The 24,862-nt window shown below is 47.4% G+C and overlaps 1 protein-coding gene across 3 annotated transcripts in view; it reads left to right on the top strand.

Annotated features, from left to right (window-relative positions):
* Positions 1–24,862, top strand: part of CSNK1G3 (casein kinase 1 gamma 3) — a 1,399,476-nt gene that overhangs the window by 155,026 nt on the left and 1,219,588 nt on the right. For all 3 annotated transcript variants that reach the window (XM_069625586.1, XM_069625585.1, XM_069625587.1), the window contains exon 2: positions 18,052–18,243. The gene's annotated coding sequence lies outside the window, so the exon portion shown is untranslated. The remainder of the gene's footprint in view (positions 1–18,051; positions 18,244–24,862) is intronic.

A 24,862-nucleotide genomic window follows, 5' to 3' on the forward strand; every position in this document is an offset into this window, starting at 1 on the left:
TGCCTTTGCAGCATTCTCCGCTGCTTGCTTCTCCTTTTCTTGCTTCATCTTGCAATAATGTGCGATAGTCGATTGTATCTCTGGCCATCCCTTTGCTTCTATCCCTACTATTTTATCTAGGGAGATCTGCAAGGAAGCCCTCGGACCATTATATGATAAAAAATGGTTATGTATTCGTCCCATGCTTGACGGGTCTCTGATGTCCACATCTCCTGTGTTTGTCGTAAATATTCTGCAGGGTACTTGTCTAGTTTCCTTTTACAGGCCAATATGGCCCCCAGGTCTGAAGTATTGGGGTACATACTTGGCACTTTTCAACAACGCGACAATTATTGAAGGGCGAACCCATTGTGTACCTTGCTACTCAGTTTGACCCCATTGTAGCCCGCTCGTTCCCGAATTATGTCACCTTGCTCCCATATTATTACAGCGAGTCTCCGGGGCTAGTCTCCCATACTCAAGCCTGCCTCCTCGTCCCCGTCGGAGACAATGGATTCCCTTTCAGACGAGTACTGCCCTTCCTCCCTCTCGTCGGAATCTTCATCATCCAATTTAAACTGCATCTTCCCCATGTCCACCCATCTCTACCCCGGTTATCACCCGCACCTTTTCTTGTCTCTGCACCTCCTTTTCTTTCACCCTCTCTGCCTCTTTGAACATATTGTCTAACTGTCACTTGGTGTTCTTTTCTATGTCGGCCAAACACTTTTGATCGCCATTTTCCATTTGTAAACTAGCGCCAGCCGCCTCGAGCTTCCCTTTCCTCGTTTCTGCCTCCCCTGCCTGGGGACTCGTGCTGTGGGTTTGTGTAACCGGCAGCAGGTTTCAGTGTTGGATACAACCCATAGGGAGGGATGGGGGCAGAGCACTATGTGGCCCTGCGTGTCACTGTCCTTCTTGCCCCCCTTTGCAGGGTCCTTCTTTTTCTCCTTATAGAGCTGCCAAAGCCCTTGGATATTTGCCTGCTCCTTAGTTTGGATCCTTTATATGTTTCTAATAAATATGAAAGCATATTTTCTATTGTCAACATTGATTTCTACATTGCTACATTTCTACTGTTGAACATTCCCTCTCCTGGCCATTCGCGAAAACACTGTTACGAACCCACTGAAAGCAGTGGTTTAATGTTTTATCACGATATTGGGGCAACATATTAGATAAATGGCTCAGTGGCGTGTCCACCCTGAATGTCATTTCCACCCCCTTCTGCACTCTATCGCCTGGCGCTCCCTCCCATCTCCCACTTCAAACCCCACAGAATCCCAATTACCCTAATTTCCTTCACACCTCCCCAATCCCACCTTCTCACTCTCACCTTTCACGCACGCCGCCACTTTCTCATGCATCCATGCTCACCAATCCTTGGCTCACACCCTATCCATATTCACATGCCCTCTCCAAAGGCCTGCCCACTCTCAACTGTCATGCTCACCGGCCTTCTCCACAGTCCCAGCTACTCCCACCTGCCATGCTCACCCACTATCTCCACAAGCCCACCTGTTTCCTAATGTACTCTGTCAGTATGCAAATGCATGGCTATTCCCCTTCTCTGGCCCCACGTTTGCTACTTCTATGTCAAGCACAATATTCACACACTATCTCCGATGTCGACACTTCCACCTCAGCCGACCCCACATAAAACAGCAAATACTCCAAACACTAAGCTGACAAAACACCAAAGGTCAAAACCGGTGTACCCAACATCTATATATCCTGCTGTGCACCCTCCTTCATTTAATTAACAAAGCATCAACACCCTGTCCCCAAAAATGATGCCTGCACTATGTGAAACTCCCATCTAATCATGTCTGCCACCGTCTACGCACGCTTCTGCTCTAACGCAGATGTGCCTGCCACACACCTGCGGTCATTGGAGTGGTGTAACTAAAATATGACTACTACAGCCGATCGTCCTCCCACCTGTTGGATGAGTCCTAAACCCCTTAAAAAAAAATCCCTGCCCCTCGTCATGCAACCACGGTATTGTGCGTTCATGCGATGGTACGCTCACATGTCCTAGAGATCCTCGAGTACTTCCGGCACTGAGCCTCCCCTTTGACCTACACCTCCACCTGAGTGCGGGTGGCGCTCGGGACCAGGCAGACTTTTGTGAACGTGGCATCTGCAGGGCCTCCTTGTTGTGCACTCAGGACTGGTTTATGCTTTCCTGGCCCGCATCCCCAGGGAGGGTGGCCAGATACCATCAGCTGGTCGAAGGAACTGAGGATCTCGCTGGGACCTCCAAATGTATCAGGGGTCTTGCAAGGCAAGTAGTGACTGGAACACCAAAGTAATCGAAAAACGAGTGTAAATCAAGCAGGAAGCAACACAGTTTATTTAGGCCAAGATGCAGCTCGGTGAGCACGGTTCAAACAGCACGGTGAAACAGAACTGAGTGAAGAGTTGTCAACAGCGCCCACTGCCGGCCAACCTTTTATACACAAATGACATAATTAGCATGCACAAAGTTGAAACATTTGTTGAAACATCCTACAAAGTGAATTGGTGGGACTATGTCAGTCCCCTATATCTAGGCATACATTGAATAATAATTGGCTCATGTCTTCTTGGTCACCATCATCCAACACCACTCACCGTGATGTTGCGAACCTTCCTCCACGGTCCCATAATGACGTTTCATAGCATTATGTGATTGTGCCGACCAACAGAACTTTATTCATTTGCCATTGGTCAGTTCCGATTAAACACACAACGCAACCCGAGTTTGGCCAAGGGGAGAGATTCACACGTTATCTGACCAATGAGGTGCCCATGGACATCGGCAAGGACACAAAACACTGTTGCACCCTATGGAAACCGAAACCACTCCCCGGATTGGTTCCCCGTTGCTTGCTCCACAGCCCTCTTCCCATGACGCTTTGCCAAGGGACGATTTGAAACTGCTTACCCCACCATGGTTTAGATTTTAGTTGCCTGCATTTACTTTTTACACTTCCCAGTGAGCACCCAGGTGCATGGGTCGCTGGCCTGGAAATTATGCATTGGTCCTGTTCCCCAGCGGCTATATTCAGCTGGGAACAGCGACTTGCAACATTTCTCCAGCATACTGCTTCAGCGGAGCGCTCAAGAAATTCATGTTTGTTCAGGGCACAGCACAAGGCCTGTGGCTGCGAGAAAAGTTTTACTTACCTGTGGCCTATACTCCAAAATGGCTGTTATGTTCATATTGTGCTACTCTACCACTTCTACTCACTATCCCTATCCCCATCCCGAGTGTGCCCCTTTGCCCCATGCCCCACTTGGTGCCCCCAATCCCCACTCTTCCCCACAGAATTCTGCATCTGCGCACATGGTGCATAAGTTACACAGCGCAACTGTCAATGATATCCTCACCTCTAGGAATGCTCCCTCCTCTGCCCCGCTGCGTTCCCCCAACAGTCACATAATTCATAGGTGCACCCCTCAAACCTCCCCGCACCCCACCCAGCAGCGCCGAATTTGCACCTTTACTGCAAGGTTAGTGCACTTGTTTGCCGAAATGGTGATGTTCTTGGTCAGCCTGCTTAATACTACCTTAATTCCCTCAACATATAGCAGCGGTGCACTTGTATCCCTAAAGAAATTGGCTTTATTTTCATGCATAATCTGGAGCGTAACATGGAGCATCATTGCATGTTCACGCTCAAGCAAATACAGTTTTACTTGTAAGAATCTATCTCTGGCCTGTTGCATTGCACTGTTGAGAGCAGGATAATCACTTACTTTCCCACTTTAATAAATGACATTCTCAGCTTTTGTCAACATGAAGAATTTTATCACGGTCGTAATATTTAAGGGTTTTTGCAATTATTTGCCCTTGGTGGGGTGTTTGCTGGTTTGTGGGTTTTTGGTCCAGGAACAGTTCCGAGAGTTATGCCTTGGGATGTTTCTTTTTAATAAGCATCTCAGTGAACATGTAGGGGATGAAGATTTTAGCTCCATAACAAACGCATAGCAAAGCTAAAAACATGCAGCACAAGAAATCATTTAAGTGCTGTGGTAAACGTGGGACGGTTATAAACTAAGGAATTCAGAGCAGGTTATTGTTCTATCAGCACGGTCTGCTTAAATTGTTTTCAGAATGCAAACGAGTAATCATTTTCCGAATTGCAGAGAACAAAACAAGACATGATCACAATCCGTTGTTGGCTGATAGTGCGCAAGTTAAACTAGATCCACCATGGACCAACACGCAGCAGCATCAAGTTGAACAGACAATTCCGCACTCCATTAAATGAAACACCTATGCAGTCACCTGTGAGCAAACAGGATTGATTATAATCTTCCTTGTAGCAGAGACTAAAGTCCTGTTTGTGATTGAGCTTTTATTAGATATTTAGATAAAAATAAAACCTTTACATGGGTCTTTATGATTAATTAGGCTTCATTACAAAGAGGAATTTAATTTTTTCTTTGATTTGCTCGCACCTAGGGATACTTATGCATTTCTGATTGTAACGAAGATATCATGATGAATTATGATTATAAGTAAATCTTTTATTGAACATTGTGTTTTATAAATGTCTACGGAGTGTGGCAGGAGTGTTTCACGTGTTCCACGTGTGATGAGTGGACGCGTACACAATGGAGAGAACTGATATCCCTCTAACACGGGCTCAAGTCAAAAGAAGCTGCCGTGGAGTGCCGACCCCTGCAGGGACTACACATACCTGGAGCGAGGCAGCTTTTGATCTGACGAGGGAACTGAAGATTGAAGCCCATTGAAGTAAGTGCGGAGGCTGAGAGGGGTATGCAAGAGATTTCAGTGCTAGATCAAATACTGCGGGTACTGAGGTAGTTACAGCAGCATTCACACCATCTGTACCGTTTATACACTTAATGCTGGTAAATCAAAACCAGGGGGCGTGGCCAACTGCCGAATGGTGTGCACATAAACCTCCGGAGCTCCCGTGCCACCATAGGAATATTGCTGTAATCCTGTGCCAAAACCCCAGGTTAAGGCATCCGAGTGCTGGGGATACATCCGTGCCTGCTGGAGAGTGGGCGGTTTCATTTCGGAGGCTGAGCGTGGTGGGGAAGCGGTCCTGCGAACGCCGACAACTCTGCCGTGTGGCGGGAAGGGACTCGCAAGATGGCCCCTGCAGCGATGTGAGGAGGAGAGCGGCCCGCTCAGCGCTTGTGAGCGGAGGAGGGATGCTGCAAGCCCAAATTGGCAGTGGGTGAGCGGGCTTGGCTCTGGCGGTGAACGGGAGCCGAGGTACGCCGAGTCACAGCAGCGGTGAAGTGCCTGGAGGTGAGCAATCCCCACCCCCGCCTCCCCCAGCTGGACACGAGGAGCGGGCGGATGGGGAGTAGTGGAGGTTGGGGAGGCCTCTCCCTCCCCGACGGAGGAGACATCCGTCCCCTGAGAGGGTGAGTGAGCCGTTGCGGCGACAGTGGCAGAGGCTGCGGTGACCCGCACGGTGCAGGAAGGCAACGAGTGGCACTTCGGGAACGGGGAAGAAGCTGTGGAGTGCGGCCAGGGCGGTAGCAACGTACCCGTTGCAACTTGTGGTCTTCCTGACAGTGGAGCTGCCTGGCGACCAGGTTTGCTTGGTGTGTGGGAGCAACGCCTGCTGAAGACACGGTAGGAGGGAGGCAGCGGCTGTCTCCCGGGCACTGCAGTGAAGACATAGGGGAGGAAGAGCAGAGGGGGTGGTGGAAGGTACCCCCATTGAAGTAGTTGGGGGCAGGAGACTGGGCTCAGAGCCAGCAGAGGGGATCCAGTGTTGTAGATTAAGGCAACACCCTTCACAAGAACTGGGGCTGGAGGTCTCCCCAAGAGCAGTGGCTTTGGTGAATTGGAATCGGGTGGTGGAGAGTGGAATTTGGAACACGGGGGAGGCCTGGCAGAGACATTTTTTGGCGGTGACTGTGGATGGACGCTAAGCAGTATTGGCCGTTGGGACGCTGGCAGGGCACAGAGTGGCGGGAACTGAGGCCAATATGGGGAAAAACCAGCAACGAATACACAAATATGCTGCTGCAAAGGATAGGCCGCAGGGACAGGCTGGGCTGGATCGGCAGGTGGGGGAGGCATCTTCAGGGGGGGAGGGGGGAGGCACAGTGACTTTGGATTCGCTGATGGAAGCGGTACAGGTATCATGGAGCACCCTTCAAGAAAGTATCAGTGGTGGGGGTGGATGTCCCCCTGGTGAGAGCTGATGTTCGCAAGGTGTGTGAGAGAGTAACAAGTGGAGCAGAGGGGCACTACGGTGGAGGAAGATGTCCAAAAGCTAAAAAATCAGGTGGCAGGCCTTGTGGGGGCAACTCTAGTACTAGAAGCCAGGGCGGAAGACGCGGAGGGACGCCCCAGGCGGTGCAACATCCGCTTTGTTGGCATTCCGGAACGAGAAGAGGGCCCCAGTGCGGAATTATTTGTGGAAAATTTGATCCTAAAAGTACTAGGGATCAAAGGCTTGTCCAACCTTTTCACTGTGGAGAGGGCCCATAGGGTCCCGGGGAGGCCCCACCACCCCCCACCAGGTGCCCCACCGAGGGTGATGGTGGCCAAGATTATGAATTTCCGGGATCAGGACGCAATTCTACAGGATGCCTGCAGAGTGGGCCAATATACGATTGGTAATGCAAAGTTGAGAATTTTTCCCGACTTCACGCTGGAGGTACAGCGTCAAAGAAGATCTTACGATGCCGTCAGAAGTCGTCTGCGGGAACTCAATTTAAAGTACATGATGTTCTTTCTGGCAAAGCTCAAGGTGTTGGCGGGGAGCTGGGGGGATCTTGGTTTTTCACATCTCCAAAAGAGGTCTGGAACTGCTTAGATAAAAGATCGCATAGGATGGCTCTTCCGGCTGGGGGGCATAAGGAGTCGGCGGGACCAGACTCGGAAGAATGTGGATAAAGTGGGGTGCGGGATGAGGGAATCTGCACTACAGGGGCGGGCTGTTTCGGAGCGAGCAGGTGGTGACCTGGAGGGGTATGAGTTGGGAGGGGTGGTACGCGGGAGGTGATGGAGCCCCCCAGTCCAAACGACGTTATTGGCCGCTGGCCCTGTGAGTGGAACGAATGGAGGGGCCGAGTGAGTCAATGGGTCTACAGTTATGGGGAAGGAAGGAGTGGTGGAATGGAACTCAGGGGGGTGGGTTTATTTTCTGAAAGTTATGGGGATGGAGGGAGGGGGGGCAAGCGGGGAGGGTGAGGAGGGGGGATGGGGAGGAGGGGGGTGGGGGGATGAGTGGGGGGGTTTGGAGACTAAAGCGCCAAGTTGGGGGTAGGCGCAAGAAGGGCAGTTGGGAACAAGGCATAGAAGTAAGATTGTTCACAGCAGACACATGGTGGGCGGGGAAGGTAAGGTTAACCCTGAGGGCAGATATTTGGGATTCTGGGAGAGTGGAGGGGATAACGTGAGTAATATCACCGATAGTCTAGATGGGTAGGTTAGGAGGCTTGACAATTGGGACATGGAATGTCTGGCGATTGGGGGAACTACCAGAAGAGGCGGAGAGTGGGGGAGTTTTTGAAAAGACAGGGAATACAAGTGGCCCTGCTACAGGAGACCCATGCAGGCGCAGAGATGCTGGGGAAGTTGGGGAAAATTTGGGGGGGCAAGTGGTGGGTACAACCTATTCATCCCAGGCTAGAGGGGTACTTATTTGGATGGCAAGGGGGCGCCACTGAGGGTGGAGGCGGTGTCAAAGGATGAGGGTGGTAGAACGGTGCTGGTGCGATGTTTATGGGAGAGCAAGACGATTTGTTAGGTTAATTCATATGCACCGAACACGGATGATGAGTAGTATTTCCCCTCAGTGCTGCGTATGATGGAGGCGTATAGGGGGGACGTGATAATATGGGGTGGGGATTTTAATTGTCACCTGGATGAGCGGTTGGGGAGTAGAGGGGGACCTAAGAAGTATATGGCTGGGTCGCTCCATGGGATAATGAGGGACCTTGACTTGGTGGAGGTGTGGCGGGAGAAGCATGGTGAGGCAAGGGCTTATTCCTATTATTCGGGGGTGCATGGTTTGTATTCACGGTTGGACTACATTATAACGGGGAGAGCACTGTCAGCATTTTGGGGAGGCAAGATACCTAGGGCGCACTCTGTCGGACCATTCCCCTTTAGTGGTCACACTATTTGGGTCCATAGAGGGGACTCCGCGGTGGTTGTGGCGTCTGCAGAGGGAGGTGCTACAGGATGGGGCATTTGTGGGGGAACTCCGAGAAGGGATAAGATCATACTTCGAGTTAAATGAGGGCTCGGTGGAGTCTAGGGCTGTGTTATGGGAGGCTTTTAAGGCGACTGTGAGAGGGCAGTGCTTATCTGTGACACTGGGGATGCATAAGAGACTCTTAACTTCTCTGTAACAAATGGAGGAACAAGTGGCAGAGCTAGATGGGGAGGCTGCGAGGGGTGTGGAAGTGGGGGAGACCCTGGCACAGAAGCTGGAACTCTACCAGGAAACCCTGATGGAGTTGTCACATTTTGATGGCAGTAGGAGGGATGTTAGATTGTATGGGGAAGGGGATAAGGCGGGCAGGTTTTTGGCTTGGTTGATTGGTAGGGAACAGCCGAGTCGGGCCATAACCCAGCTAAGGTCCAGTACGGGGGGAGGTAATGGGGACCCAGAAGGGAATCGATGACACTTTTGTAGCATTCTACAAGGAATTGTACACGAGCGAGGGAGGGTATGTAGAGGAGGATGTTGAAGATTTCATGGAGCTACTCCAGTTACCGAAATTGGGGGAGGATTGGCGGGAAGAACTGGAGGCCCTGATAGAGGAGGGGGACATTCGTTGGGTGATCCACGCAATGAAAAGAGGCACAGCTCCGGGTAGTGATGGGCTTCCGGTGGAATTTTACACTGTTTGCTGACCTCCTGGTACCACAGCTGCAGAAAGTATATGTGGAGGCGCTCCAGAGAGGCTGTCTCCCGGAATTGATGAGAGAGGCTGTAATTACGGTACTCCTAAAGGAGGGAAAAGATCCAAGAGATTGCACGGCGTACCGCCCCATCTCCTTATTGAATGTGGACGGGAACATTTTAGGGAAGATCATGGCCGCTAGGTTGGCGGGAGTGGCGCCGAGTTTGGTCCACCTGGACCAATATGGGTTTATTGGAGGAAGGAATACATCAGGCAATATAACGCGCCTGCACCATGTTATGGATTTAGTGAAATCACAGAATCGAGACATGGCGTTGGCTTCGTTTGAAGCCATGAAAGCGTTTGATTCCCTAGAGTGGAAGTGGCTGTTTCAGGTGCTGCGTGAATTTGGGTTTGGGGAAAATATCTGTAGGTGGTTGGCCCTCCTATATGAAAAACCGATGGTTAGAACAAATAATTGGGTGTCGGATGCATGGGAGTTGGGAAGGGGGACGCGGCAAGGATGTGCAGTCTCCAATTTTGTTTGCCCTGGAACCATTGGCGGCGTTCCTGAGGCAAGAGATGATGGAGTCTGGGATTGAGGTGGGGGGTCTCAAACACCTAGTGTCTCTTTACGCGGAGACGACCTGTTGTATATAGTGGACCCTAAGGTATACTTTCTGGAGTTGTTGGAGATACTTTGGAGTTTTAGGCGTATGTCGGGTTTCCGGATTAACCTGGAGAAGTCGGTGCTGTTTGCGTTAGGGGGGCTGCGGGGTCGGCCACTGGGGGAGTTACAAGAGCTGGGGATACGATGGGAGACTGAGTCATTCCGATATCTGGGGATATGAGTATTTCATGAACTAGACGACGCGTTTGTGTACAACACGGGGAGGGCATTGTCCGGACTAGGAGATTCTGTCCAGTTCTGGAAGGTATTACTGCTTTCTCTGATGGGTAGGGTGGCCCTCTGTAAAATGGTGATTCTGCCGCGATTGTTGTATTTCTTTACTAATATACCATATGTGGCAAAGAGTGTTCTTTAAAATGTTAGATGTTGAGATTAGGGAGTTACTATGGGATACAGGGAGAAGGAAGGTGTCCTTGAAGATGCTGCAGAGGTCAAGAGAGGATGGGGGCTTAGGTATCCCCGGATTATGAGAAATACTTTATGGCGGCACAGCTACAGGCTGTGTTGGTGTGGGATCAGCTGGGGGGGAGGCCCTTCGGGCATTGATGGGAAGTTTGCCACCAAACAGGCCGGTGGAGCACCTCTGGTATCCACTGGGGGCTAGAGGGAGAACGGTAGTGTTTGAGGCAGTGAGGGAGATGTGGAGGAAGTATGTTGGTGGTAGAGGGGTAGGGGGCGGTACGAGAGTAATCTCCTTTGGGGTGCTGATCAGAAGCTCCGTCAGGCGATTGGGAAAGTAGGGGTACAGAGACTCAGGGAAAAATGCTGTGTAACGGTGGGGGATCTTTTTGAAGGGGGGGAGGTTACTTACCTGTGCGGAGTGGTGTCGGAAATTTGACCAGGGGTCAGGGATTTTTCCTAGTGTATGGGGCAGTGGTCCGTAGGCTGGCGGAGTTGTGGGTAGAAATCCCAGAGGAGCCAGAAGCATGTTGGGTTCTCCGAGTATTGCTGGACCAGGTGGGGGGAGGGTCCGCATATCGCGGATATATAAGGCCGTTCGGCAGGGAGGGGCAGAAGGGGAATTGAGTGTCAAGGGAAGATGGGAGGCGGACATGGGTCGCCCCATATCGAGTGCAGAGTGGGTCAAGGTGTGGGGGTTGGTCCGACAAACATCGAGGATGCCCGGTTTCAACTGGTTCAATTCAATATCTTGCATAGAACATGTGTCCCCGGTGGTACTGAAGTCAATGAATAGGGATTTATCGGATGACTGCCCTAGGTGTGGGGTGCCACAGGCCGGGTTTTGGCATATGGTATGGGACTGCAGGGTAATAGTGGCATATGGGTCCGAGGTTCTAAAAGGAGTGAATGGTTTGTTGGGAACTAGACTGGACCGTTGTCCGGAGACGTGTCTGTGGGGTAAGCTCCCGGGGGGAAGAGGCATAAAGTGCGGAACAGGATGAGCCGGTTCCTACTTATACTGGCTAAAGGCCGGATGGCGATAGCGTGGAAGTGCCCTCAATGCACGTCGGTTACTCTATGGCGGAAGGATGTGAGGAGGTGGGGGTTGGTGGAAATGACGGTTCTGCAAAATGTGGACTCCGACCTGGAAGGGGATGGTGTTACGGTCAAATGGGCGCAACTGCTGAATGACCTGTCTAAAGACAATGATTTACGACTGCCGTGAGGATTTACAGATGAGGAGGGCGAGGGTGTGATAAGGGAGGAGGGGAGGGGAGAGGTGGGTGTTGGTGAGCCGGCAAGGACAAGTTGGACTCTCAGGGAAACCATGGACGTGGTGGATCAGTATGCTGTGATCGTTGGATGGCCTGGAGGCCGGAATTTGGTTATTGGAAGAGAGGGATGGAGGGATGGGGAGATGGGGGTGGGAGGGGTGTACGGGGTTAGGGAGTGTCAGCTGCTGCCTTGCATCCACCTTCACACCCCTTTCCCCCCTCACACTCTACCACCAACTCTGCTTTCAGCAACCTCCATCAGGTCATTACAAACACCCTGGACATCCTTGCCCCAGTCATGAGGATCTGCCTGAAACCCACCTCCAAATGTAAGACATGGTACGACTCTGAACTTGCAGCCCTGAAACGCAAGTGCAGAGCTGTGGAACAGAAGTGGCAAACCTCAGGCTCACCCTCTGAGAAACTGACCTGCTGCCTGCTCCAAAGGCAATACAGACTCTCCATCTGTGCCAAGAAAAGGGCCCACATCCAGGCACAGGTATCTGGTGCATCCAACAACATGACTGAACTCTTTAAAATATGCAGGGAACTAGCCAACCCTTCCGCAGTCTCCTCCTCCCCTCATCCGTCCCAGGCCCTCTGCAACTGGCCATACACATCACCACTAAAATGCTGCACATCCTGAGCACCCCTGCCACCAGCCCTCCCTCCCAACCCGTCCCTCACTCCCTTTCCTCCTTTGGCTTCACCACACCCTCCTTCTTTCTCCTCCTACCCTGTCACACCTGAAGAATGCACCAGAGTTGTCCACTCCATGAAGGTCTCTTGCAAACTTTCCCCTTGCTCCTCCAGAACCATGAAGGACAACATTGGCTCTCTTGCCTCTGTACTCTCTGACCTCTACAACCACTCCTTTGACACTGGATCTTTCCCCTCTTCCCTCAAGCACTCCTCCTTTGTGTGCCCCCTCTTGAAAAAAAACTTGAGCATACCCTACCTGTCCAGTCAACTACTGCTGTGTTTCTATCAACCCCCCTCCCTTGGAAAACTGCTGGAGAAGTTGGCCTTTCCACAACTTACCTCACAGACTAAACTTGTTGGTGGTCTCCACGACCATCAATCTGGATTCCGGGCATCCAGAGGCACGGAAACTGCTCTTCTGAACACCAGTGAAGAACTGCTTGCATCTCTGGACTCGACCTCTCCAGCTGTCGTCCTCCTACTCAATCTTTCCTCTGCCCTCGAAACGTTCAACCATTCTATTCTCATAAAACAGCTCTATGATACCCTTGGTATCTCGCAGCAGGCATTTATCTAAGAGCGGGCACTGGACTGACTAACCTCCTTCCTAACTGACCGAGTGTGCCAAGTCATCTTGGGCACCTTGTCACCTATCTCCTTCGCCACCTGCGGTGTCCTCCAGGGCTCAGATCTCTCCCCCTGACTCTTCAACCCTTATCTTGCTCAGCTGGCACTCCTCATTTCCTCCTCCAACAACTTCCAGTGCTACGCAGATGACGCACAACTCTTTTTAAAACTTCCTGCTGACCCTTTTGCATCTTCCATCATCCCCAGCTGCTTATCTTCAATCCAGTCATGGAGCACGTCCAACAATCTCTGCCTCAATGCCAGCAAGGCTGCTATCATTCCCATTAGAACCCCTGCTCCCTCTTTTTCCCCTCACTCTTGCCATCCTCTATGGGCTCTCCCCCTGCACCTTCATCTGAAGCCAGAAACCTTGGAGTCATCTTCGACTCTTATCTCCTTCCTCCCTCACACATTTTGTACATTGCCAGGAAGTCTACTTTCAACTATTCCTCCTAAAAGGAATTCCCCCCTTTTCTCACTTTCCCCCAGAAGCTCAATGTTACCCGAGCCCTGGTTCTCTCTAGGCTTGACTATTACAATAGCCTTCTCCTGAATCTACCTTCTTCCACTCTACGAGCCCTCCAGATAATCCAGAATAGGGCAGCAAGACTTATCCTTGGCTTTAAGCACAAGGACTGCATGTCTCCTGCCCTAAACACTCTTGACTGGCTCCCGGTTGCTGCACAGATAACATTCAAATCCCTCTGCATCATCCGCAATGCTCTCTGAGGCCTTTAACCACTCTATCTGCAACTTTCTCTTACTAAATACTCGCCCTCTAGACCTATACGGTCCTCTGGCACCAGCACTCGGTGTGAAGGGTTTCGCTAAACAGAGGGCCGGAGTCCAATTAATTTAATCAGTTGACTCCCTCTTATGGAACAGCCTCCCCCCATCCTCTTCGTTTAGAGCAGGACTTCTTCAAATTCCATAAGCTCCTCAAGACTCTCCTCTTCACTTCCTCCTTCCCTTCTTTCTCCCTCTGCTAGTCTCAGTCACTGTGATTGGTGACTAAGGCCCTTATTTATCTTTCCGGGTCCTGGCCTCCCCCACCCAAGCCTCTGCCTTCCTCGCAGCAATTACCTCAGCACCCTCCGGCCTCTGTCCTGTAGGCTTGCATTTTTTACCCAACGCGGCTCCAGGTCACGTAGCACTTAACATGCTATGCACTTAACCTGCTCACCGACGAGCACGGACATTCCAAACGCTTATCCCCACTCCCACTTCCCCACGCCTTGGTGCCCTTGCACGTTCTGAATACTCAAAAGGCATAGTAGGTTTGTCTTTTATCTTCCACTGTATTTGTTTTCATTCCTATGTACCCTCCCTGTTATCCTGTGGGCGCGTTGAAACAGAATTGACTTACTGTATAAGCGCCTAAGAAATGCACAATAAAATAAAACATGAACATAATTGAATTTGAAGGGCAGTATAGGGAATCCGCTATATGAAAGACTCATAGAAAACTACAAGCAATCAGGAGCCAGATTAATCTGATCGAAGGAAACAAAACTGAATTTGCTCTACTAAAAACTAAGCAGAAATATTATGAACATGGAAACAAGGCAAGCAGATTACTTGCCTGGAAGCTTGAGGCCTGGCCCAATAAAAGGGAGGTAGGTGGGAGAAGTGCGAAGTTCTGACGGGAGCTCTGTCCATGCTGAAAACATGAGGTATTTGTTGACTTCTATAGAAATGTGTACACATTCGATTTCCCCTAAGCCGGAGCTGGTTGAAGCCTTTTTGAGCAGATGCCTTCCAAAATTGACAGCGGAACAGGGCGCAGGGCGGTAAGAAGGGGACATAACAAAAGAAGTGATTGTAAAAGCTATTGGTTCCCTCAAACCCCGTAAAGCCCCAGGGCTTGATGGAATCGCACTACAATTGTATAAGATCTATGCTAGAGCGCTCCTATGATCACTTTACGCTTTATTCAATACAATTTTGAAGGCGGGTCATGTCCCTAACTCAATGGATGAAGCAAGGTTCTCTGTGATTCTCAAAGATGGCAAAGACCCAAGTTTGTGCTTGTCATACTGTCCTATAGCAGTACTAAATATCGCCAGGAAACTGTTAGCCAAGATCTTTGCGACCAGGCTTGACCCGGTCCTACCATGCTTGGTGACGACAGACCAATTGGGATTTGTAACTGTGAGGCAAGTGGCGGACAACACTAGACATGTCATTTACCTCATTGACATTGCGCTTAAGAAAAAGATCCCAGACAAGCTAGTTGCCTTCGATGCTGAAAAGGCATTTGACCGATGTGAATGGGACTATCTACGGGCAGTGCTACATAGAATATTTGCCTTCTAAAATGCTCCGACAGGAAAGGTAGTGGTTAATCGACAGCTCTCACAGGGCTAAATGGGGGTACAGAACAGGGGTGCCTGCTTTCATCCTTACTTTTTGCACTGTGTGTAATCCTTAGCTGAGCAAATCATGGGTAGGAAGGAAATACAGGGGATTGGCTATGAAGGGTCAGAGTACAAAATAGTAATGTATGCAGATGACATTCTCTTAGCGCTGGCCAACCCCGAAGAGTTGCTCCCAGCAACTCTGGAGCTCTTACAAAACTAAGAGCTATCTCAGGATTTAAATGAAACCTGTATAAATGTGAAGTACTGAATGTATCCTTGGGGCGCAAAAGATTACAGGGTTTGCTGGGCATCTCTTCGTTTAAGTGGGCAACAAAGGCTTTCTGATATCTGGGCATGTTCCTCACGGCACAAGAAAGGGACCTATATGACGTGAACTATCCACGGGCGATATCAAGGGCAGTCTGTTCAAATGGAGTTTGCAAGAGCCATCACTGATGGTCATAGTTGCAGTAATAAAAATGACTACTTTGCCCAAACTCTTACTTAATCCAGACACTTCCCATAGCGGTACACAGGAAGGTATTTGAGAAACTCCAGAGAGATATAAATACATTTGTGTGGAATAATCGACCGGCTAGGATTGCAGCCACGACACTAAGCCGAGATTGGGAGGAGGGTTAGCGCTCCTGAACCTTTGAAAATACTATCAAGCAACACAGTCGCCAATTATGTGGGTTTGTGTGGATCCATGTTTGACAAACCCGTAGAAACAGATTGAGTAACAAGTAGCAGGCAGGCCCCTATGATACTTGCTGTGGATTCCACGTCAAGATCTCCCATTATTTTATGTGAGCTCCCATCCACAACCTTTAAAGTCTGGTATGCAGTAGCAAGGAGGGCAGAGCGGATGTCTTTTCCAGGACCAGCCACTCAAATTCACCATAACAGTAGCTTTGCACCCGCATATGATACAAACGCCTTCCGAGTCTGGCAAGCAGGTGACTGCATTCTGGGAAGGATGTAATGTTGCCTCCCTCACACATTTCCAATGTATTCACAAAGACACCTGTATAGCTGCCTAAATCAGAAGGTGCTGACTAATCTGCCTTCCTATGCGAAAGGACCGCAAAAGGACCTAGAAATGGATCTAGAGCGGGTGCAGTGGGCAGAGATATAGAAGGGGGCTGCAGAAATTACGGTCAGTGCGCAGTATGCCAAACAAAACTATAGGATGCTTGTGAGGTGGTATTCTTGCCCAGTAAGAGGGTATCTTAGAGTCCATTGAGTCAGGGCTGTGCTCACGGGGATGCGGGTCGGCAGGCTCGCACATATGTTTGGTGGAACTGTCCTAAACTGAGACAATACTGGGAAGAAATGGTGGATACTGTAAAGCAGATTACGAGCCTACCGCTCGTTTGCTCTTTGGAGCTTTGTTTGCTGGGCTGGTGGTCACCTCACCAAGCAGATATCTGGCAACCAAAGGTGATCGCTGCGATTACTTAGGCTGATGCTACTTTATTTAATTGTTTTTATAACATGCTTAATACCGTACCTGAGTTAAGTTTCTAAGCGTGGATCCCGGATTCCAACCTCTGTTGCTCTGTGGTCTTGCTGCCAAGACCAGCGCGTTGCCCCTGTGCTCTACTCGTTCACTTGTGGTCAGAAACACCAACTCCCCACGATGGAAGTGCATGCAAATCCCCACATTGGATGACTGGTTTAGGGGCATGTTACGACTACTTATTTGTGAAAAAATGACATAATACAAGAGCCTCCTTTTTCATTAAGTGGGAAGCTTTTTTAAAATATGTCAAGGACACAAACAAGGACTGTTCATGGCCTCCCAGACTAAGATCCTTAGGACTTTTGAACGTGTCATAAGAGAGACTAATATAGGATGTTGGACAGCGAGAGATTCACTGCTCAGAAAAGATGAAGATGATGTGATGGAGACGGGGTCGTAGGTGGAGGAAGGGATCTGGGCAGAGGACTCTGGGAGGAGGGCAAGGGAGGGGGGTTTTGGTTGCACATTTGAAATCAATCTGTTAAGCTGTAATGTAAGATTTGTTAAGACCTCCTTGCCGAGTGCTTAAGGTGAGATTCAGTGATGAAACTCCACCTTTTGCTTTCTTTTTGACATTTACTTGACATCCTTAATACTAATAAAAAGATTTGAACAAAGAAGACTAGGAAAAGCTACAGTTGTGAACACACGTCTTCCTAGAGAAACACATTCATTTGTACTGTTTGTTATGCAAAAGGTAATTATTTATTTGTAGGGACCATCCATCCTCTATTGATTAATGTGCAGGTGCAACACGGGAGTATTTATCATTCAACTAATAATACAGTTAAAAAACGTATTGTTTGTATGTCATGACTCGTATGTTTTTAAAATGTGCACTATGTGTCTTGTGTTTTATATTGAATTGTGTTATTAGTTGAATAATGAATACTCCTGTGTTTCATCTGCACAATAATCAAGAGGATGGATGTTCCCTATAAAAAAATTACTTTTTACATGATATGTAAAAGTATAAATAGACGTCAGTTTGTCTTTAGGCACATATACAAGTAATACAAAAAGGCAAGTGTAAAAGGTTAGGGTGATAAGAGTATACCCTTTGCACTGCATGGTAAGATGTTGCCTGCAAGGGTAACAAGTTACAAAAGTGTAATAGTCAAAAGGGAAATATAGTTTCCCAGAACTTAGTCTGAAGGACTGATCATTTTCCCCATAACAAAATGAGCAAAAGGCCAATGGAGTGAAGGAGAAGGCAAACAAAAGCAAACGTGTGGGGGTTCCATAGAACTATGGAGGGAAAGTTGCTTAAAGAGCAATCTTTAACACCCACCGGACACACAGTACAACGCATCAATGCAGTCATGAGACAGTATGTATAACTTATGTTTTAATATATTTGCCTTCCATCTAAAGTAAAATGTATAGGTCACACAGTATGCGACTTTTAGTGATGCGTTACTGGTTGGGGGAGCAGTGATCTTATTCTGTGCTCAGGGTTTATTGATTGTCATTGCAAAATTCATAAATGCATCTTAGAAAACATGATTGTCATTTCTTAACAAATCAGATTAGGTAAACAACTGAATGCTAATATAAATCGAGATTTAGGTAATGTATCAAAAGTGGTTGAGATTGCAGTGATATAAGTAATCAAGAATTTGACAAAGCATCCTTTTTTTTCTCAAGATGTGCGTTTCCCAGAAGACTTATTTGCGGTCTTCCTTCATCTTGGTCTTCGGTCTGAAAAGAAATGCTGACCTTGAATTCACACAACCATCCCATGAGGAGAGGAATAGCAACTGCTATTTGAAACCTGATGAAGTCTGGCATCCAAGCGGTCCAATTAGCACATGCCTATTTGTGTTCTGCGCTGGAGTGGTAAGTTCACCATTTACCTTACCTTGTTGAAAAATTGGGTGATAGAACATGAGAGCTTTAGGGAAGTTTTGACTATTAGGCTTCATCAATTTGCACTTATCTCTGTATATCGGGCTTGCCTGGTTTTGCTCACTGCATCCCTTCAGGGTCACATATATAGTTGATTCTGTTAATTAATATTTTTGTTAAATACTGAAGATCCTCTATTGGAAACATGTTCTAAGACATCTTTCATGTTTCAATTTTAATGAGAAGATGACTAATTGTGCCACAACCTGCAGTGAATACTTTAATTTTACCCGATTTTAGAGAATATTAGTTATGTGAAAGAATAATATGTATACAATTTTTCCTTTTTGTATTAGAATCACATTGACTAGCACTGGTCGTCTTATTCAATTCACTGACATTGACCTACACATGTTGCACTCTAAATTCAAAGTTGTACAGGGCCTATAATACAGCAATTTAGAATTTGGTGCAATAATTTTCAGGACATGCATTTGCCTACAAAGTCAAAAGCGGTAACAAGTGGTACAATAAACACCTGAAACGTAGTAAGAAATTATGAAATTGACAGAAGCAATAGAAATTCAAACAGTGATGAACAATAGATATGATTAATATTTGCACACGGGAAGAGCATTTGACCAATCACAATTCGCCTTGTAAATAAACAAAAATGGCTGCTGCCTTTTCATATAACAGCGGTCATTTTGGATCCCGTTTTCCATGGCTTTTTTTCTTTTTTTTTCTTTTCGTGAAATGTGTTTGCACATTTTCTTTAAATGCAGGGATGCAACAGGGAGCCTCTCCCTGTTGCCTCCTGCCCCCAAAATGACCATATTCCCCCTTAGCCCCCACTACCCTGCAGGAAGGTAGCATTCCGCTCCGGTCCCAATGCTCCTCCAGTCTGGCCGTCACCATAGCCACGTATTCCCTTTTCCATATGGCAGCGGTCATCTTTTTTTCATCAGATCGGCTGCGCAAGCAGTGTGGATCTCCTGATGAAAAATTAAGAAAGCCATTCTCACCCTAGGTGAACCCCGGGGTGGGGGTGGCTTTCATGCCCTGCCAGGAGGGCAAACATGGCCTTTAATGGCCCACAGCCCGAGCTGATGCCCGACCGAACGTGCCTTCAATGGCCATGTCCGCCCTCTTGGCAGGGCATGAAAGCCATAATCTTTTATAATGCGCTTTATACCAGAGACCAGTCTCCAAGTGCTGGATTCAAACCTGTGCTGATGTACGTTGTCTTATGATAATGATATTTTATTTATATCGCGATCCTACACAGGGGTTTCAGACTGCGACCAAGCAAAGGGAGGGGAGCATGGGAGAACAAAATACGATCTTACTAAGCCCAGTGAAATTAAGAACGAGCAAGTGCATGGAAAAGGGGGGAAAAGGGGAAAAGTGTGTGGAGTAGGAGAAGTGGAAAGAGCACAACAGAGGAGAGCACAGAATAAATGAGTGGAATAAATAATGCAGCCAGAAAGGTAGTGCGGCCAGACAAGAGGCAAGTGCATGGTTAGTCAGGGTATAGCTGACAAGTGCAGAGGAAGAGTGGGGGTCTGTATGGGTACAGATACAGATCCCAGTGCCAAGGGTGGTCCGGTGGAGGAGGGAGGCAGGTGAGCAGGTACCTGGGCCCGAACGACTCAGGGTGGCTAGGTGCACAGTGCCTAGAGAGAAGCAGATCAGCAGGAGAGAAGAGGAGCAAAGGCAGAAGCGAAGAGGAGGGTCTTGAGGTGCTTCCGGTACCAGAGATGTTTCTCCTAGTTTCAGGGTGGTCGGTAGGCTGTTGCAAAGGGAGGCCCCAGCCGAAGACGGAGATCTGCCCCCAGCTCCTTTCTTTGAACAACGACCGACGCCGAGGGAGTTAGAAGGGCTCGCGAATGCAGGTATTTACAGAGGGATAGTTGAAGGTATTTTGGACCCAGCCCCCAGAAAGCCTTGTGGACAATGCAGAGGCCACTGGGAGCCAATGAAGGGATTTCAGACCTGGAGATTTGGATCCCAGAGCTTGAGGCCAAGGACAAGTCTCAGTCCTGTTGTGGATTAGTTGTAAAGGGCGAAGAGTGGAGGCAGGTAGATTTAGAAAGAGGCTGTTACAACCTGGAGAGAACCAGAGCTTGGGAGACAGTGACCTTCTGGGGGAAGGGGAGGACAGGCAGCATAAGTTTAATTTTTTTTTTTTTTTTGGAGCGGTCAGAGATTTGTGCAGAGAAGGAGTGTGGAGTCAAAGATGACCCCGAGGTTCTTGGCCTCCCTAGTAGGGGTAGGAGGAGGGCCAAGGGAGGCCAGCCAGAGGGTGAGGGGAAAGAATGGTGAGGGTGTACCAATGAGGAAGAACTCAGTTATGTTGGCTTTGAGACAGAGGTCGTTGGCAGAACACAATTTTGAATGGTGGTTAGGCAATTGGAGATGAGGGAAGGTGAGGAGGTGGCTGAAGGAAGCCTGAAAATGAGTTCGGGGTCATCGGCATAGCACTGGAAGTTTTAGCAGAAAATGGAAATGCAGTAGGAGAGAGTGGCCAGGTATTGGTTGAAAAGCCAGGGCAAAAGGTTAAACCCCTGGGGAACACCACAGGTAGAGAGGGTGATAGCGGATAGGAAGGGCCCAAGTGTCCCCTTGGAGGGTCGATCGGAAAGGAAAAAGGTCAGACAGGCCAGAGCCTGATCGGTGATAACCAGGTTGTCACAGAGACGATTGAGCAGGATGGCATGGTTGATCGTGTCGAATGCAGAGGAGAGATCAAGAAGGATGAGGACGGAGGGAGTGTTGAAGTCAAGTTTAGAGAGCAGGTCTTCACGGATGTTCAGGAGAGCAGTTTCCATGCTTCTGGCAGCTCTGAATCCAGATTGGTGGTCAAGACAAACGTGTCTTGCTTACAAGACAAATGTGTGGCCCTTGAGCTTTCCTCCCAGCCCATATGTCAAACATGACATTGATGAGGTTCTTCAAGGTACAAATAAAGGAAAGATAAAAAAATGAAATCAAAACAGACAAACATATAAAAATGAAAAAAGATGGGTTCAATTTTGGCTTGATTATTTGAGTGGCGTGTATTCTGATGAAACAATATTTTATAAACCTCAAGGAGTCATTTTAATGTTCTTAATAATCCCACACCCAATTCAATGTAAAGTCAAGAGTTTGGTGTTTTTTTATGATTAAATTATCTTTATATTGGGTGTTTTTTTGATGTCTTAATTTGTGATGTAGTTTGGCTGTTATGCTTTAAACTGCTCTGATTTTGTTTGACATGTACTATATCATGAATATGGTATTAATTTGATCAAAAAAGAAATCTTATTGAATATCTATTCCATTAAGATATACATTTTATTTTTGTAGTACCTTTGTGTAAAATTCATATTTACATAAGGATATTTTTCTATTGGGTTACTTCTAAGCAGTAGATTTTGTTTTCTTTAGTCTTCTCTATTTCATTTTTTTAATTGAATCTACATGCAGAGAAGCTTCTGTTGTCAAAACTGGAGGTCAAGGCAGTTCCTATTGCTAAGGATGCATGCAGGTATTTTGAAAGAAATGTTGCTTACCTTAATGCGAGAAATGTGTAGGTTCTAACTTTTTCCTGTGTGCTATGCAGGTGTGAATCCACACACTGTAAGCTGGCGGCATTGCGTTGAAACATGCCATTGAGAATTTCTGACGTATACATGTGATGACTTATATCCTTGATAATGTCACCATGGTCTAACGATGTGCAGTTACTACATTGTTAGTTTAAAAATCTGGTGGCCATCTTGTAGCATCCCATTGATATATACATTAAAATATGTAAGATAATTTGGCATATTTATCACCAAGCTGAGCATTCAGTCTTAATGACTAATGTGCATTGAAACTGACTTCTGTGTTGGATTTGAACCAAGAATTGTTTTAGCTAATGAAATGAACTAGACTGAAGTTTCAGGTTTGTAATGAAAAACAGAAAACAAGTTACATGCATTCATAGGAAATATGAAATCACGTCAGCCATGCCTGTGTAATGTATATAAAATTTGAGGCATTCCTCCTTTTTCAAATGAATGTCATTCACTTTTTTACATGAGTAACAAGCCATTTAATAAGGAATCTAGAGAAATACACTTAAATCATGGTCCGTATTTAGGCCTTCAGTCATATTATTTACATAGAAGATCAATGTATCTTTCATCGTAAGGTTAATTTTAAATCGCCTCGTCTACACTTCTGATTTAACTCTCCAATCTGACAAACTTCCTGTCCTCCAATTTCGCTTTCACATGTGCTGTGTACTAATGTTAGATTAAAGGTGGTTTGATGTCCTTTATTTCTAATTGCACATAGATGTTCCAGAATTCATTGTCTTTTTGTGCTGCCTATGTATGTTTGCACATGCAATTTATAGCATAAACATGGCACGTTTTCAATTAATGAATTGTTTGCGCTCATAAATGCATAATTTTTCATAATACTAGTGTAAAAGCCTGTGGACGGGGTCCAAAGTGCAGGTTTCGTTAACACAGTAGGGCAACTGTATAGCATAAGGCGACAGCTCCCTCTAGTGGTGATAACAGGCAAAGCTATGACTGCATCGGACAAACATAAATCTGTCCTTTTATTATATTGTTAGATTATCCAATGCATATCGGCAAATCCTGCCATTTCTGAGGCCCAGGTACATTTATTCTAACCACATTCTTTGCTCCATTGTATTCTCTTCAAAATGGCATGGACTGAACATTTGACCTTTTTGTTGATGCTTTTCTAAAAATCAGTTTTTGTGATTCCTTTAAATCATTTACAAGAATAGTATCTGTGGTGAGCAAGTGCCCGTTTCTTTAAAGAATCTTTTCAATAAACTTGTAATTGGATGTGTATTGAGTGATACATTTGATTTCCTCGTCTCACCTAGTTCTGTTGTGTGATCAATTAATTAGTCTCATGTTATCAAATCTTTTGCTGCTATATTTAGACTCAATTTTGGAACTTCTTTGGGGGAGAATTCTTCCTCTAATTTTCTTTTTCCTTTGATCAGAATTTGTCGATACTACATATTCTTTGTCCTGAAGAATTCTGCCTTTGGAATATTCTTAGTCATTTGGATGATGTCAACAATTTCCATGTAATATGGAGTTGCATTCTGTTGTTCTTCTATGTTTTGTGACCAATCCAGTTATGTCGTCCCTTCTCCCTGAAGGGGAGAACCTTTCCATGAGGCCAGGGAGGTGACGGTGCTACCCTATAGCCTCCCAGAGGGTGGTACTCAGCAGGAGGATCTCATGTGGAGGGATTCCCCCTCGGGGATACAGGGAGGACATCATGGACCAATGTGGTATTCCCACTGATCACCCACCTCTTTCACACCTCCTTGCTTACCTTCCTGTACTCCTACAAACTTCCCTATGCACTTATGTACATCTAATATCTATAGTACTGGGACAAGTGAGAACAGAATTGACTATACTGAATATATGTGTCAAAACACTGTGACGAAGGGGCAAGAATCCCGGAACTCCCCAGAGAACTGGGTTGAACACTCTAGTCGTCACATGACAAGTAGCCTAAAGATGGAAGGAGGACTAACAGACTTGTCAATTCCTACCCAGAGGTTTCGTGGACGAGATCCCAACACAGCAGTTGGTGGGCTGGGAGAGATCCTGCTGAGCGGGATGTGGACGGTGAAAACCTGGTACACCTACCTGTTCTTCCGAGGACAAGCAGGAGAAGGGAGTGCAGGTGCGGGAGAACGCTCTGTGATGCCGACGGCCAGGGACGGGCAGCCCGGCTCCAATGAAGTGTGGCAGACTTGCCGGAGGCAGTGCGAGCGGAGATGGAGGCAAAGCAAAGCCGTTGGGAGACTCTGATAAGCCCGAGACCACCACCACGGACCAGGAGTTGGACAACAAGGTGCAGGGGCGTCCTGGGTCTGTGAAGGGGTCTGGGACCCAAACACGAGAAACCTTATCGAAGGGAGCCCTAGGCAGTACCTGGCAGGGGAGTATACAAGGTCTGCACAGTGAGCCACTGCGAGGGTGCCACCAAGTGAAGCCTGAGAAAGTTCAGGGCAAGGGAGACATTTCCCCCAGATACACTGAACTGTGCACTTTGCAGAAGAAGGGAGGCTATCTTCTGGACTCAAAAGGAAACTAATAATTGCTTGCATCCTCTGAGTATAAGGGATAGAAGTAGGGTATTGACACTGGATGGTGGACTCCTCACTTTCAGACATTCTGATATTTTCCTTAGTGTTTTATTGAGGCAGGGAAACTCCTCCTAGAGTTAGGGAAGGTAGGTTTCCCTCTTGATTTCTCTGTGGATAAAGGTCTTTGCCCAAAAACATGTCGGTCTTCTCCTTCCACACCCTTACAGTATTGTCATTATGGTATCATTTTGAAGGAAAATCACAAGGTCAGAGAACACAATCTTTGTTGCTATGTTGCTAGTCAGTCCGTAGGTATTTTCTTTTCAGATATTCAACAAAGGTAACTAGTTATTTTACCATATCATGAGGATACCATCTATGTATCTACTCCACAAAATTATTTGTACTGACTATCTTCTTTCAAGGCATACTGATTTTGAATATATCACATTCATATATTGGCCATTTTGTTTATCCAAATTA

Source organism: Ambystoma mexicanum, chromosome 6p (assembly GCF_040938575.1).
Source record: "Ambystoma mexicanum isolate Mex_15411 chromosome 6p, UKY_AmexF1_1, whole genome shotgun sequence".
Lineage (NCBI taxonomy): Eukaryota > Metazoa > Chordata > Amphibia > Caudata > Ambystomatidae > Ambystoma > Ambystoma mexicanum.